Here is a 13,938-nt window from a genome sequence, read left to right as displayed (position 1 = left end):
TTATGTCTGTGTACATATCAATTTGTGTCTGTTTGCAGTGTGCCTGTGTATGTCTGTATGTTTGTGCATGTCTGTGTGCCTGTGTTTGTGTGACTATGTGCACCGCATGTGTGTAAGTGTATCCATGTCTATGTCCATGTGTCTGTGTATATGTCTCTGTATCTATTTGTAAATGTGTGTTTCTATGCTTACATTTGTGTATCTGTGATCTTGTGGGTGTTTGTGCATGTGTCTAATGCATCTGTGTATATGTTTGTGTGTGTTTGCCTTTTGTGCATGGAGGTGTTTAGTATATCTGTGTGTCTGTGTGTAAGCGCGCACGTCTCTGTTCTTCTGTGTGTACATCTTTGTATTGGTCTGTGTGTTGTATGTGGGTATGGGGGGTCATGTCTGTATATATTTCTGTGTATGTGTCTGTGACATGTCTCTGTGTGTCTGTGTGTATTATGTCTGAGTATCTGTGTATGTGCACGTATGCGTGTCTGTGTCTGTCTGTGTAAGTTTGTGTATATCTCTGTTTCTAAGTCTTGGGTGTCTATATGTCTGTCTGCTTGTGTGCACTGTGTGTCCATTTATAACTATATATAACTGTGTGTCTGTGTACATGCCTGTGCATGTCTCTGTGTGTTTGGATATGCTTCTGAGTGCCTGTGTATGTCTCTGTGAGTGCATGTGTCTGTGTGTCTATGCATATATCTGTGTGTGTTTCTCTCTTTTTGTGTGTGGCTCTGTTTGAGCACTGTGTCTGTGTATGTCTATGTCTATGTGTGCCTGTGTATATATCTGTCTATAGGTCTGTGTCTGTGTATATGTCTGTGTGTTCATGTGTCTGTGTTTGCATATATCTGTCTCTGTGTATATGATTCTGTCTCTATATAAATGTGTCTGTGTGAGTCTGTGTATTTGTATTTGTGTCTGTATGTATATGTGTGACCCTGTGTGTATGTCTATTTATTGTGCTTATGTATGTCTCTGTATACATGTGTATCTGTATATGTCTGTGTGCATGTCTGTGTCTGTCTATATATGTGTGCATCTCTCTGTGGATGACTGTGTATCTGTATGTGTCTGTGTCTATATGTCTGTGTGTCTGAGTGTGAGTGTCCATGCATGTCTGTGTATATATCTGTGTCTCTGTGTGTGACTGTGTATGTGAATGTGTTGTATGCATGTGTTTGTGTGTATGTCTGTCTATACATCTGTCTCTATGTGTACATCTGTGTGCACATCTGTGTGCATGTGTCTGTGTATATGTCTGTGTGTGCATGTGTCTCTGTTTACACATTGAAGTGTATAACTGTTGTCTGTGCGTTTGTGTGTCTGTGTGAATCTGCATGTCTTCTGTGTGCGTATGTATCTGTCAGTGTATATGTCTATATGGCACAGTATGTGCACGTGTGTCTCTATCTATATCTGTGTGTGCGCAAGTGTGTGTGAATATGTCTGCATGTGTCTTCATGTCTGTGCATATGTGCCATATGTCTGTGTCTGTCTCCATGTGTGCATATGTGTGTTGTCTGTGTGCTTGTGCATGTATCTGTGTGTTACCTATGCATATGTATGTGTATCTGTGTCTCTGGTTTGTGTATGCCTAATTGTGTATGCATGTGTCTGTTTCAATACATATACCTGTGAGTCTGTTTGTGTATATTTCTATGTTACTTGTGCTTATGCGTGCAATATATATATATGTCTTTCTGTAATATGCGTGATTGTGTGTGCCTGTGTATATGTCTGTGTGTTCACATATGCATTTCTGTGTGTCTGTGTTCGCGTGTCTGTTTATGCATAAATCTGTGTATGCGTCTTCGGGTCTGTATCTGACTGTGTCTCTTTGTGTGCATGTGTGTATGCACATGTGTTCGTCTGTGTTTATGTCTGAGTGTCTGTGTTTTTATATATGTCTGTATGTCAGTATGTTTGTGTGTCCATGGGTGTCTATTTATATGGTGTGTGTGCATCTATGTACATGTCTGTGTGTGCATAACTAAGCCTCTATTTTTAAATCTGTATATGTATGTCTCTGTATATGTCTGTGTGTATCTGTGTATATGTCTGTGTGTATGTATCTTGTATATCTGTGTGTGGCTGTCTATATATCTGTGTGTATGTGTTTACGTCAATTTTTGTCTCTATGTGTGCATGTTGTGAGACTGTGTATAATTTCACGTTGTGATTTTGCTACATGTGGGACTGTCTGTATGTCTGTGTGAGTCTGTCTGTATCTGTGTCTATGTCGGCATGTGTGTGTCTGTGCATATGTATGTGTCTATGGGTCTGTCAAATGTCTATGAATGTGTGTGCGTTCCAGGGCCACTGTGGTGCTCCTTTGGATGATGATGACATGATCTTCGTGTGTGTGTCTGTGTATGTGTGTGCTCATGTGTTGTGTCTTGGTATGTCTGTGTGCCTGTGTATATACGTGTGTATATGTGCCTGTCTCTATATGTCTGCATGTGTCTTGTGTGTGAGTGTATCTTTGTGTGTCTCTCTGTGCACATACGCATTTGTGTATATATCTGTGTGTGTCTGTGTGATCATGTCTATGTGTCTATGTAGATGTGTGTGTCTCTGTGCATGTGTTATCTGTGAATATGTCTTTATTTTGTGTGTGTCTATGTCTGTGCACATGTGTGTGTTGTCTGTGTGGGGAGTTTGTGTCTCTGTATGAATGTGTATCTGTGTATAAATGTTTGTATGTATATCTGTGTGTCCAGGTAAAAATCTGTCTTTGTGTTCACTTGTGTATGTCTGTATGTCTTCATGTCTGTGTTTGAGTAAATTCGGTGTGTGTGTCTGTATTTCTATGTTCAGATATATGTCTGTGTGTCAGTGTATATGTCTCTGTGTGTCAAGAGTCTGTGTGTATATGTCTGATGACTGTGCTCATGTGTCTGTGTGTGAATATGGGTGTGCTATGAATATGTCTGTGTTTCTCTATGTGTAAATGTGTCTGTGTATATATCTATTTGTGTCTTGTGTTTACACTATGTGTATCTGTGTATATATCTGCATATGTGTCTATGTGACTCTATGTACACATGTGTGTATGAGTCTGTATTTGTTATGTGAGTCTATATGTGTACATGTATGTTTCTGTGTTAACATTTGTGTTTCTGTGCATGCCGGTGTCTGTGCATTTGTCTTGTGTGTCTCTGTGTGTATGTTTGTATCTGTGTATAAATCTGTGTGTCTCTGTGTGTATTTGTGTGTCTGTGTATAAGTTTGTTTGCATATCTGTCTCTGTGTCACTGTGTCTGTGTATCTATGCATATATCTTTCTGTATATATGTGTCTATCTTTGTGTGCCTTTGTCTCTGTCAGTGTGTGCACATGTGTGTATGGATGTCTATGTCTGTGAATATGTTAATTTTTGTCTGTGTGTGTGCATGTTGTGAGTCCAAGCATAAATCCATTTTGTTACTGTGTGGCATGTGAGTATCTGTTGAGTCTGTATATCTGTGTGATTATGTGTGTTTTTTGGTACATGTCTGTGTGTATCTCTGTGTGCATGTGTGTGCGTCTGTGTACATGTCTGTCTATGTCTGTCTGTGCCCATGTTGTGAGTCTGTGTTTAAAACCATGTTGTGACTGTATTGTATATGGGTGTGTGTCTGTGTGTATGTGTCTATGTGAGTCTGTGTGTGTAACTCTACCGGTGTGTGATATGTGTTTTGATATATGCCTGTGTATGTGTATGCAATGGGGGTGCCTACCTATATATATATGTGTTTTTGTGTCCATCCATATATGTGTGTCTGTGTACACTTTGTATGTATGTGATTGTATCTGTGTATATCTGTGCCACTGTCTTTGAACCTATGTATATTTATATGTGTCTTTGTGTCTGTGTATATGTGTGTCTTTGTCTTTGTGACTGTGTGTGCATGTGTGTTTCTGTGTATGTCTGTGTATGTGCACATGTGTTGGCACACATGTGTATGTGGCTCTATATGTCTGTCTGTGCATATGTCTGTTTGTGTCTGTGTGTGCGCATCTTGTGAGTCTGTGCGTAAGTCCGTGTTGTGATTGTGTGGCATGGGAATGTGTCTGTGTAGGTGTCTGTGTCTTTATATCTGGATTAGTGTGTGCATGTTTCTGTGTACATCTGTGTGTGCACATATGTCTGTGCACATGTGTGTATCACTTCATATGTCTGTGTGCCTGTGTATATGTGTTTGTGTCTGTGAAGATGCTGTGAGTCTGTGTATAAGACCGCGTTGTGACTGTATTGCATGTGGATATGTGTCTGTTTATATACATGTGAGTCTGTATATTGTGTGTGTCTTGTTATATGCCTGTGTGTATAACTGTGTGTGCACTGGGTGTGTCTGTGTATATTAAGTGTCTGTGAGTCTATGTGACTGTGTGCTTGTGTGTGTGCATGTTGTGTGTCTGAATGTGTCTGTATATGCCTGTGTGTCTATGTATATGTCTGTGTCACTGTGTCTATATCTACGTATATATGTCTTTGTGTCTCTTCAGTGTGTGCATATGTGTGTCTCTGTGTATGTGTGTGCATGTGTTTGTGTCTGTGTATATGTCTGTGTGTGCCATGTGTCTATGCACTGTGTGTGCGGTTTTCTATATATCTGTGTGTCTGTGCATATGTCTGTTTTATGCACATGTTATGAATCTGTGCATCAGTCCGTGTTGTAACTCTGTGGCGTGTGAGTGTGTCTGTGTATATGTCTGTGTGTGACTGTGTATAGCTTGGTATGTGTCTGTGTATCTGTGTGTCTATCTATACATGTGTCTGTGTATGTCTGTGAAATTATCTGTGTTCATGTGTATGCGCATGTATCTGTGTGTGTGAATATGTCTATGTATGTCTTTGCGTCTTTTATGTCAGTGTGTGTGCAAGAATACCTCTGTATGTCTTTGTTTCTGTGTGGGCATGTATGTTTCTGTGTAAACACCAGTGTGTATAAACATATGCTTGCATGCATGTCTGTCTATGTATATGTCTGTGCGTCTGTGTATACATGTGTCTCTACATATATATATGTATGTGTGTCTGTCAGTGTGTACATGCATGTAGATGTGTCTGTGTCTGCATTTCTTTGATGTGTCTGTGTGTATATGTCTGTGTGCATGTGTGTTTGTCTGCATATGGGTGTATCTATATATCTGTGTCAGTGTGTGTGCATGTGTTTCTGTGTGTGCCTGTTTATATGTCTGTGGGTATGTCTGTGCATTTGTGTCTATGCATATATCTGTGTCTCTGTGTGTGTGCATGTTTGTGTCTGTGTTGTATTTGTGTTTGTGTGTATCTATGTCTGTGTCTGAAAGTTTTGTCTGTGCATATGTCTCTGTATGTGTCTGTGTGAGTGTGCATGTGGATGTGTATCTGTGTATGTCTCCGTGTATATCTGTGTCTGTGTGTCTGTCTCTGCATGTGTGTTTGTGTCTGGGTATCTTTCTGTGTGTGTATGTCTATGTACATGTATATGTTTGTGGGTCTCTGTGTCTATGTCTAAATGTGTATTTGTGGGGCTGGAGTGATAGCACAGCAGGTAGGGCGTCTGCCTTGCACGCTGCCAACCTGGGTTCAAATCCCAGCATCCCATATGGTCCCCCGAGCACCGCCAGGAGTAATTCCTGAGTGCATGAGCCAGGAGTAACCCCTGTGCATCGCTGGGTGTGACCCAAAAAGCAAAAAAAAATGTGTATTTGTGCCTGGGTATATATGTGTGTATGAATCTACTTGTGTGTTTATGTCTCTGTGTGTGCATGTATGGTGTCTATTTGTATGTCTGTGTATGTTTGTGTACGGTTGGTGTCTCTGTGTGTGCATTATGTGTCTGCGTGTGCATGTGTTTTTCTGTGCAAATGTCTGTGTATGTCTATGTGCATGTGTCTCTGTATATATGAATGTCTCTGTGTGTGCAAGTGCCTCTGTATATATCTGTGTCTCTCTGTGTACATGAGTCTCTGTACTTATCTGTCTGTGTATATGCATGTTTCATAGTGCATGTCTCTCTATGTGCATAAGTATGACTGTGTGTAGAAGTCTGTGTGTGTGCATGTGTGGCTGTGTATATGTTTGTGCATGTTTGTGTCCATGTGTGCATGGAGGTGTCTGTGTGTGCATGTGTGTGCATCTGTGTGTTTGTCTGTGTACACAGGTATATGTGCCTCTATATCTGTGTCCCTGTGTGCATACTATGTCTTTGTTTTACGTCTCTGTATATGAGTATGCATGTGTGTGTGTCTGTATGTGTCTTTGTGTTCTGTCTGGGTCCTGAGTGTATGTCTATGTGTACGTGTCTGTGTGTTTGTGGTGGGGGGCAGGTGAGTGAGCAAGTCTGTACAATCTCTGCAGAGAGTGCCCAGAACGGGGCAGGGGTAGGTGTGGTCAGTGTGCTCCAGTCAGAGCTGCAAATGGATGGAGGGCGCGGACACTGTCCCCCAGCTTACCAGCAGCACAGACACGGTGCCAGGGCTGGGTCCCACCACACACGTGTGTTTCAGGGCCACTGTGGGCTCCTCTGGACGATGATGGCAGGACCTTCGTCACTGCTGCTCAGGAAACGCCGGTGCCTGCATGCAGAGGGCAAGGCCCAAGTGGCTGCACCCCTTCCACCCTGTGTGGGCCAAAGACAGCGACAGCCTCGTGGGACAGAGACACAAACAAGGGTCGACCCACTGACCTGGGCTTGCACCCCGGCACCCGCCATGGTCCCCTGAGCCCCGCCAGGGGTGATCTATGAGCCCAGAGCCCATAGTAAACCTGCACAACGCCAAGTGTGACCCAGAACCATCCCGCACCCCCCCAAAAAGAAAACACAATCATCTCTTGAGGAAAAAAGAGACGTCTCTACCTACCTCCTGAGTCAAGGCAGGAGAAGAAAGATTCCTTCAGGGGACCCAATGAACCGGGGCTCCCGTGATAGGGAAATGGCTGCCTCTTCTCTAAACACTCCAGCACGAGTGAGCCTGTAGTCGTGGGAGAATGCAGAGACTCTGGCGCACAGACCCCACTGCGAGGAAGGGACACAGCACACAGCTTACAGAGCAGCTTAGAAGACACAGTCAAGTGCACAGATCGGACCAGGGCCGAGCCGCAGGACAGTGGGGAAGGTGTCTGTCTGCCCTACATGCATCGGACCCAGGTTCCAAACCCCCTTCTTACCAGGAGTGTCTTCGGAGCAGAGCCAGCAGTAAGTCCTCAGCACCACCATGGGAGACAAAAACCTGAAATAATAATAATAATAATAAATGTGCAGATTATTCTTTAAAATCAATGTGCAAGACACGTGAGTAGAAAATGGAGCCAAGATTGAGACGAGAGATGCCAAAACGGAGCAAGGAGAGAAGATGGCAGGACCCGGGAACGCACGTTGCTGTCAGCAAGGCAGACTGCTGTGTCTTCTGGCCATGCTCCGGAACCCCAGTGGCAGGACAGACTGCGGGCCTGCCCATGAAGCAGAGGGGAACCGGAAACCCGAGACCGGGTGGCAGGGAGTATAAACTCATACACCACACACACACACACACACACAAACACACACAGAGTGACTGCCTCAAGGCTGCAAGAGTCCAAAGGTTCGCTGTTCCACCCACTGGTGCAGACACAGAACAGACCACCAGGACACAGACAGTTGGAAATGGTAACTCTGGACAGGAACCGCATGCTGACAGAAGGGAAAGGAACATGCCGACCGGGAAAGGAGCTGGAAATAAGTAGGTGTGGGTGAGTCTGTCTTTGGGGGTTTCTCTTGGTCTGGTTTGGTTTGGTTAGAGGGCCACACCTGGTAGTGCTCAGGACTCAGTCCTGGCAGGCGTGGGGTGAATACGGCGGGCCAGGGAGGAAACCCGGGATGGCCGCACGCATGTCTGCAAAGCCTCTCGAAGGCCTGTAGCTCCCCAGCAGTGAACTCTGTGTTCATGCGGGGGCACGGGAGCCCTGGCGGGCCCAGTCCTGCCAGTTTCCCACTCGACACTGGCCCCCTGGCCCTCAACACCCTCCCGTATTGCTGCTGGCCATGCCTGCGCCTCTCTGTTCTCTACAGGACGCACGGCTGCCCTGTGAGGGCCACAGCCCCTTGGCCTCCCGGAGAGAGAGAGAGCGAGAGACAAGACAGAGGGGAGAGAGCAGGGGGAGGTAAGAGAGGGAAGGAGACACAGCACAGAGAAGGGACAGAAGGGGGCAGGAGGAAGGAGGAGGGGGAGAGAGAGAGACAGGGAGAGAAGGCAGAGAGAGCTTGACAGAGAGGAGAGACACAGCGCTTGACAGGACACCAGAGAGAGGAAAGAGGAAAGAGAAAGAACAGAGGAGACGAGACACCGAGCAGGGGCAGAGCAGAGGAGCGGAGACAGAACAAGAGCAGACAGAGCTTGGCCGAGAGAAGAGAAGCCGAGAGAGCAAAGCAAACAGCAGAGAGCTCGAGAGGACAGAGGAGACAGGAGAGGGAGGTGAAGAGGAGAGAGGAGAGAGAAGTCAGGACACAGTCTCAGAGAGCAGAGAGAGGAGGGAGCTCAAGAGAGAATAGACGGGAGAGAGAGGGACAGGGAGGGAGAGAGGAGAGCAGGAGAGTAGGGAGAGGAGAGAGAGGGACAGGGAGGGAGAGAGGAGAGCATGAGAGTAGGGAGAGGAGAGAGAGCAGAGAGGGGAGAGAGGGAGAGAGGAGAGAGCGCGAGAGAGCAGAGCAGAGCAGAGGGGAGAGGGGGAGGAACAGAGCCAGGAGAGCGTGAGAGCAGAGACTGCGCAGGGCGAGCGAGTCCGGAGCCCACAGGAGCGGCGCTGAGCAGCAGCCCGCGTGGCTCCCGCCGACACAGTGCCAGGCCTTGCCCCAGCGGGCAGAAGGGCCAGCTCTGTTCCGCGCAGGGCAGGGCGGGATGCTGGGCAGGGCGGCCCCTTTCCTGGGAGCACGGCGCCCCCTAGCGGCATCGCACACACCGGCCCAGGTACGCAGCGGGGGACATGCCCGGTTCAGGCACACAAGTTCTGTCCAGGCAGGAAGCCGGGGGCCTGGAGGGGGACAGGGCTGGAGGGCACAGCCAGGCGCTGACCAGCCCCAGCCCGTCCAGCCAGCCCGGTAGGCTCTGGGGGGAGCCCGCAGAATGTGCAGAGCTCCCCACACTGCAACCGAACGCCCGATTATACCCTCATGCAGAAAGAATGAACTACATATACATGTACACAGGTGTACACATGTATGTACATGTGTATGTATATATACACACATCACAAACATGTGTATGCATATATACACATATACTATGTGTGTACATATGTGTGCGTGTGTGTGTGTGTGTGTGTGTGTGCGCATAATTCTTAAATTTTTGGCCCCGAGAGTCTATTACATGATTTCCTAAAACGATGCTTCTTTGGAAAAATTTTGTTGTGGAGTTACAAGAGAGAACTGAGTTATCTGTATTTCCCAAAGAGTGCCTTCGACACGAAGCCTAGAAAAAGTGATTATGGAGTATGTTCTATTCATGGCATCTCTGTTTTGCAAATTAAATTTGTGATGGCACATTAGCTCAGAGATGAATATTTTAATAACGCCAGATGCATAAATTGCAAGGAGAATGAATTAGGATTCAAAAATGTTTTCAGTTCCAAGGAACTGGACTTCACGTAGATCTATTTTTCCTCCACAGAGAGGAGACATGCTCTAATTTACTGCGGTTCTACTTTAACCATTTCTACCATTTGGTGTTCTTATTTTAACAAATTATCATTCCAACACAAGATATTAAAAATCATCCAGAGCTTTGCACTATCTAGTAAGCTATTTTCACACTGAAGAGGACCTACCTTGAGATGTCAATCTGACCAGTATGATTCAGGCTGTTAGGAATGAAATAGGCCAGCAAGCAACAACAACAACACTCTTCTTTGGGCCTTTCATGTATATGTGTACACATATACACACATATATGTATGTCTAGAGTATTTGGCCTCACAAATGCTTAAAACGTGCTGTAGGACCATTATTTCCTTACTAATGAATGACAATCATTTCATTATTCCTACCTGGTAAACTCACCGTGAACCGTTATGGCCGCGGATGATAAGGACATAACTGTGGGCGTTTCTCTGAACAAACACTCCACGTTCCTGACATGTTCCACAGTGTCAGGGACCTTCTCTGTCACTCAGGTGGCAGCAGCACCCACAATGCACCAGCCAGGCGTTTGAATCAGAGAAGCTAAGCAGCCTAGCCACGGACACAGCGCTGCAGCCGGACCCTCTGCGGACACCAGGACAATCCAGGCCACGGGCCAGTGCCCCGACAGCACGCGCAGACCAGCCCTGGGACCGTGTGCAGAGCAGGCGCTAACTTTCTGAGTCCCTGCCCTGTGTGGTGCTCGCCGGTGTACTCACCTGCCCGGAGTCCCCGCAGAGGTCCCTGTACAGTGTCTACCCAGCCTGTCCCCCGGGTGAGTCTCCGGCCGCTGACCAGCTCCCGGGCCGCTGCTCTTGATGGCTCCAGACTCCTGGCCGAGAAGGAGACGCACATGAGCTGGGGTGCGGCCAGGGGGGTATGGCACACACCAACAGGGCCGGGAGAGGCTCAGTGGTGGGAAGCTCGCACAAGTGTGTCGGGGGAAGGGCAGTGAGGACAGAGAAGGGACCAGTATGACAATGAGAGCTGGAGATGTCACTCTGACAAGGACCAGGTGTTGAAAGGAGGGAAAGGGATGTGCATGATGACCTTCCGGCCCCTGTACTGCAAACCCTAATGCCCAAAAGGAGACAGAGACACAGAGAACAGAGACAGAGAGAAAGAGAGGGAGAAGGAGAGAGACAGGGAGAGAAAGAGAGGCAGAGAGAGGGAGGGAGGAGAGAAAGAGAGAGAGGGGGGAGAGAGAGTCCACAGTTCTCTAAGCACTACACAGAGATAAATGTCTATGTGGAATCCTGTTTCTTTCGGGGGCTGAGACAGGAAAGAGCATGAGTGGCTGTCAGCTTCTTACCTGGGGGGCACAGCAGCACTGCAGGCCTGAGCGACAGCACAGGGTGGGTGGCCAGCAACAGACCTGGAGCAGATTGGACCCCCCTGCTAGAGAAGCTGCAGCTGGAACAAAGTCCAGGAAAGGAATTTCCAAGAAGACCATCCCCACTCCCAAGCCCACCCCCTTGGCAACCTCCCTAGTAACAGACTCTTACCTGGGTAGAAACCCCAGGTGGGGCCAGGCTGGAAAAACCCCTATGAAAGCCACCTTGAGCAAAGGGAGGGGCAACATGTGCCGCTTTTGCCCATGTGGCCAGGCACCTGTGTCGCCTGCATCTTCCCTCTTGAGGGTTGGCCTCTGATCCTTCCAAGTCTCCTGCTGGGGTGTGTGTAGGCTCTCTCTGCCTCTGGAGAAGCCCACGGTTCTCTCTTGAGCACGTTCCTCTCCCCTCTCTCCCACTTTCTCTCCTTCCTCCCCTTTGAAACCTGTTCCTTTGAAATCTGTTTCACTTCACTGCTCATCTACTCCTGAAATCCTTTTCTGTGAGGCGAGACAAGAACACAGTGACCCTGAGTCCCTGCGAACAGAGGCAGATGGGGAGAAAGTGACCGTCTGTGTCTTTCCTCCCACTTCACACAAGCCTCGCCTAAGTGGGGTGCTCCGACATCACCACCCCACCCCGAGTGATCCCTTGTCGGGGAACTGAGATTAAAAGACCCCTGGAGAGGCCGAAAGGAGAATCTGGAGGCGCCCTGAGCTTGGGCGGCAGCAGCGTGCTGCTAACCTCGACTCCTGAGCCCAGCCACAACCTGCTGCCCCCGCACTGACTTTTTAGGATGGTGTCGGAGGCCACGGAGCCCAGAACCGGGTGCCTGCAGCTTCTGAAGCCACAGAGAATAGCGTTAGTGAAGCCACCTGACCCAGCCGCCACTCCCTGTCCTGCAAACAGCTGCTGTGACAGGACAGAGGCGCTTCCCCTTCTTGGGGTTAATTCCCCCTGCGGCATCTTCGCCTGTGGATTTCCTGGTGAAGCAGCCTGAGCACAGAGCCAGGAGCAAGCCTCGGGCACACAGTCCCCAAAGCCAAAAGGAATTTTAAAACTCTCGACCTTTCCAAACAGCGCCCTGAGAGCGGAATCTGGCGAGGGGTCGTCAATCACCAGCGGGTAGACAGGTGGTCTCTGCTTGAGACCAGGACCCGCTCCGGCCCCGTCTTCGTGCCTTCTGTGTTCCAGGATCTGTGCCTGCCATGGGGACCCGGCACAGCACCTGGAACATGAAGGAAAGGGTCCTGGGGTGAGTGAGGGCAGGAGGAAGCCTCAGTTTCCCGTCCTTGGCGGCTGCACATGGCTCCATTTTAGCTCTCTCTGCTCCACATACTTTCTAAAAACAATGTTCTGTGAAAAACACCCTGATTTACCGAGTTGCCCATCACACGGCTGTTCCAGCACCACCAGAACGACCTTCCCTGCACTGAGACCCGCTTCCCTCCCGGCACAGCGCTGCTGAGAGCGCCTCGGTGTCCACTCCAGCCCGATCCAGCCACAGGGAGCAGGCCCCAGCAGGGCAGGCGCATCCTACTTTTTTTTTTTTTTTTTTGCTTTTTGGGTCACACCCAGTGATGCACAGGGGTTACTCCTGGCTCATGCACTCAGGAATTACTCCTGGCGGTGCTCAGGGAACCATATGGGATGCTGGGAATGGAACCTGGGTCGGCCACATGCAAGACAAACGCCCTACCCACTGTGCTATTGCTCCAGCCCCACATCCTACATTTCTGACTTCCCACAAATCCCACACCTTTTTCTGATCCACTGGGAGTTAGCCAAGCTCCATCCAAACATTCTGCCCCAGAGCTCAGGCTCCCCTGGGAAGCTGAGATAATGGGCAAGACCTAGGGCAAACAGCCTGACAGGGATCTGCCAAGAACTCAATTTCCATCTCAAAGGGTCTGTAGGAAACCCCCCTTATCTCTAAAGTCTGCACCCCCTGTAAGACAAAGAGCCAGTTCCCTATGAAAACTCCACAAAATAAACTACATTCCTTCCCACCTGGGGAGTTTCTCTTGTTTTTCTCTTCTACTTTTTTTTCCTTTGGTACTTAGGCTTTTACTTTGAAGTTTTTTAATTCAAATTCTGTGGTTTACCACACTAGGAGTCCTGTTTACACATGCACATAATTCCAACACCGCACAACTCATCACCAGAGTAGTCCCTCCCTCTCCCTTTGTTTTCTCTTCCTCCTTTCTAGTAAAGGAGCCCATTAGCTAATAGGCTAATAAACTGAGGCTCTCCACTTGCCAACTCTGAGTCTGAGCATCATCAGGACTCCCAACTTCCATTCCTGATAATACTGGAGAGCTGGGACATGCCAACCAACAGAGACCCTCCGTCCTGCCTCATCTGCCTCACTGACCCCCAGGCGCGTGAGAAATGGGGTTCCCTCCGGTTTATTCCCACCAAAACTTTAAGGACTGGCAAACGGTAAGGATCAGAACATGCTCAGAGCCAGTAGAATGAGGACCGTATCCCGTTTTGCCCTGCCTCCATCAGAAAATCAACCCTACTGAATGGAATAAAGTAGGTTCACACGTCCCTCCTCGTTTCCATCTCGAGTAAAACAGAATCGGACGCCCCTTCTCGTTTCCATCTACGCCTTTTCACCTCGGGACCCCGAAGTGCGCTGCGTTTTCGGCTCTGCTTGGTACCCGCGTGGGCTAGCTAGCGCCCGGGGCTGGGATGCTGGGGTGCAGGGATGCGGGGATGCTGAGAGTCGGGGATGCGGGGATGCAAGGATGCAGGGATGCAGGGATGCTGCTGGGCGGCCTCCCTAGTGCAGCCCGCCCCGCCCCCGCCCACCTCCCGGACTCCGACGTCACCGGCGCGGGGCAGTACGTGTGCCGGGGCCAGCCAGCAGCCTGCGGGCGGGGCTCGCTCACCCTCCGGCAGGGGGCGCAGCCGCTCAGTGTGTGCTCCGGCTGCCAGGGGCAACGGGGCAACCGGAGCAGGGAACCATTTCCGGAGTCGCCGGC

General features: G+C 48.8%; 1 long non-coding RNA gene across 5 annotated transcripts in view; it reads right to left on the bottom strand.

Moving 5' to 3' along the window:
* Positions 1–13,674, bottom strand: part of LOC129400124 (uncharacterized) — an 85,059-nt gene extending 71,385 nt beyond the window's left edge. Inside the window, exons 1-6 of one of the 5 annotated variants that reach the window (XR_008627450.1) lie at positions 11,123–13,674; positions 10,930–11,030; positions 10,337–10,449; positions 7,136–7,197; positions 6,829–6,983; positions 6,421–6,587 (exon numbers count right to left, since the gene is read on the bottom strand). This is a non-coding gene — a long non-coding RNA (uncharacterized LOC129400124). Of the gene's footprint in view, positions 1–6,420; positions 6,588–6,828; positions 6,984–7,135; positions 7,198–7,754; positions 8,809–10,336; positions 10,450–10,929; positions 11,031–11,122 lie in introns of those variants that run through there. The other 4 variants (XR_008627449.1, XR_008627447.1, XR_008627448.1 and 1 more) reach the window with 4 other exon arrangements.
* Positions 13,675–13,938: the final 264 nt, after the last annotated feature.

This window comes from Sorex araneus, chromosome X (genome assembly GCF_027595985.1).
Source record: "Sorex araneus isolate mSorAra2 chromosome X, mSorAra2.pri, whole genome shotgun sequence".
In the NCBI taxonomy this organism is placed as follows: Eukaryota; Metazoa; Chordata; class Mammalia; order Eulipotyphla; family Soricidae; genus Sorex; species Sorex araneus.
This window is presented reverse-complemented; position numbering and strand designations above follow the sequence as displayed.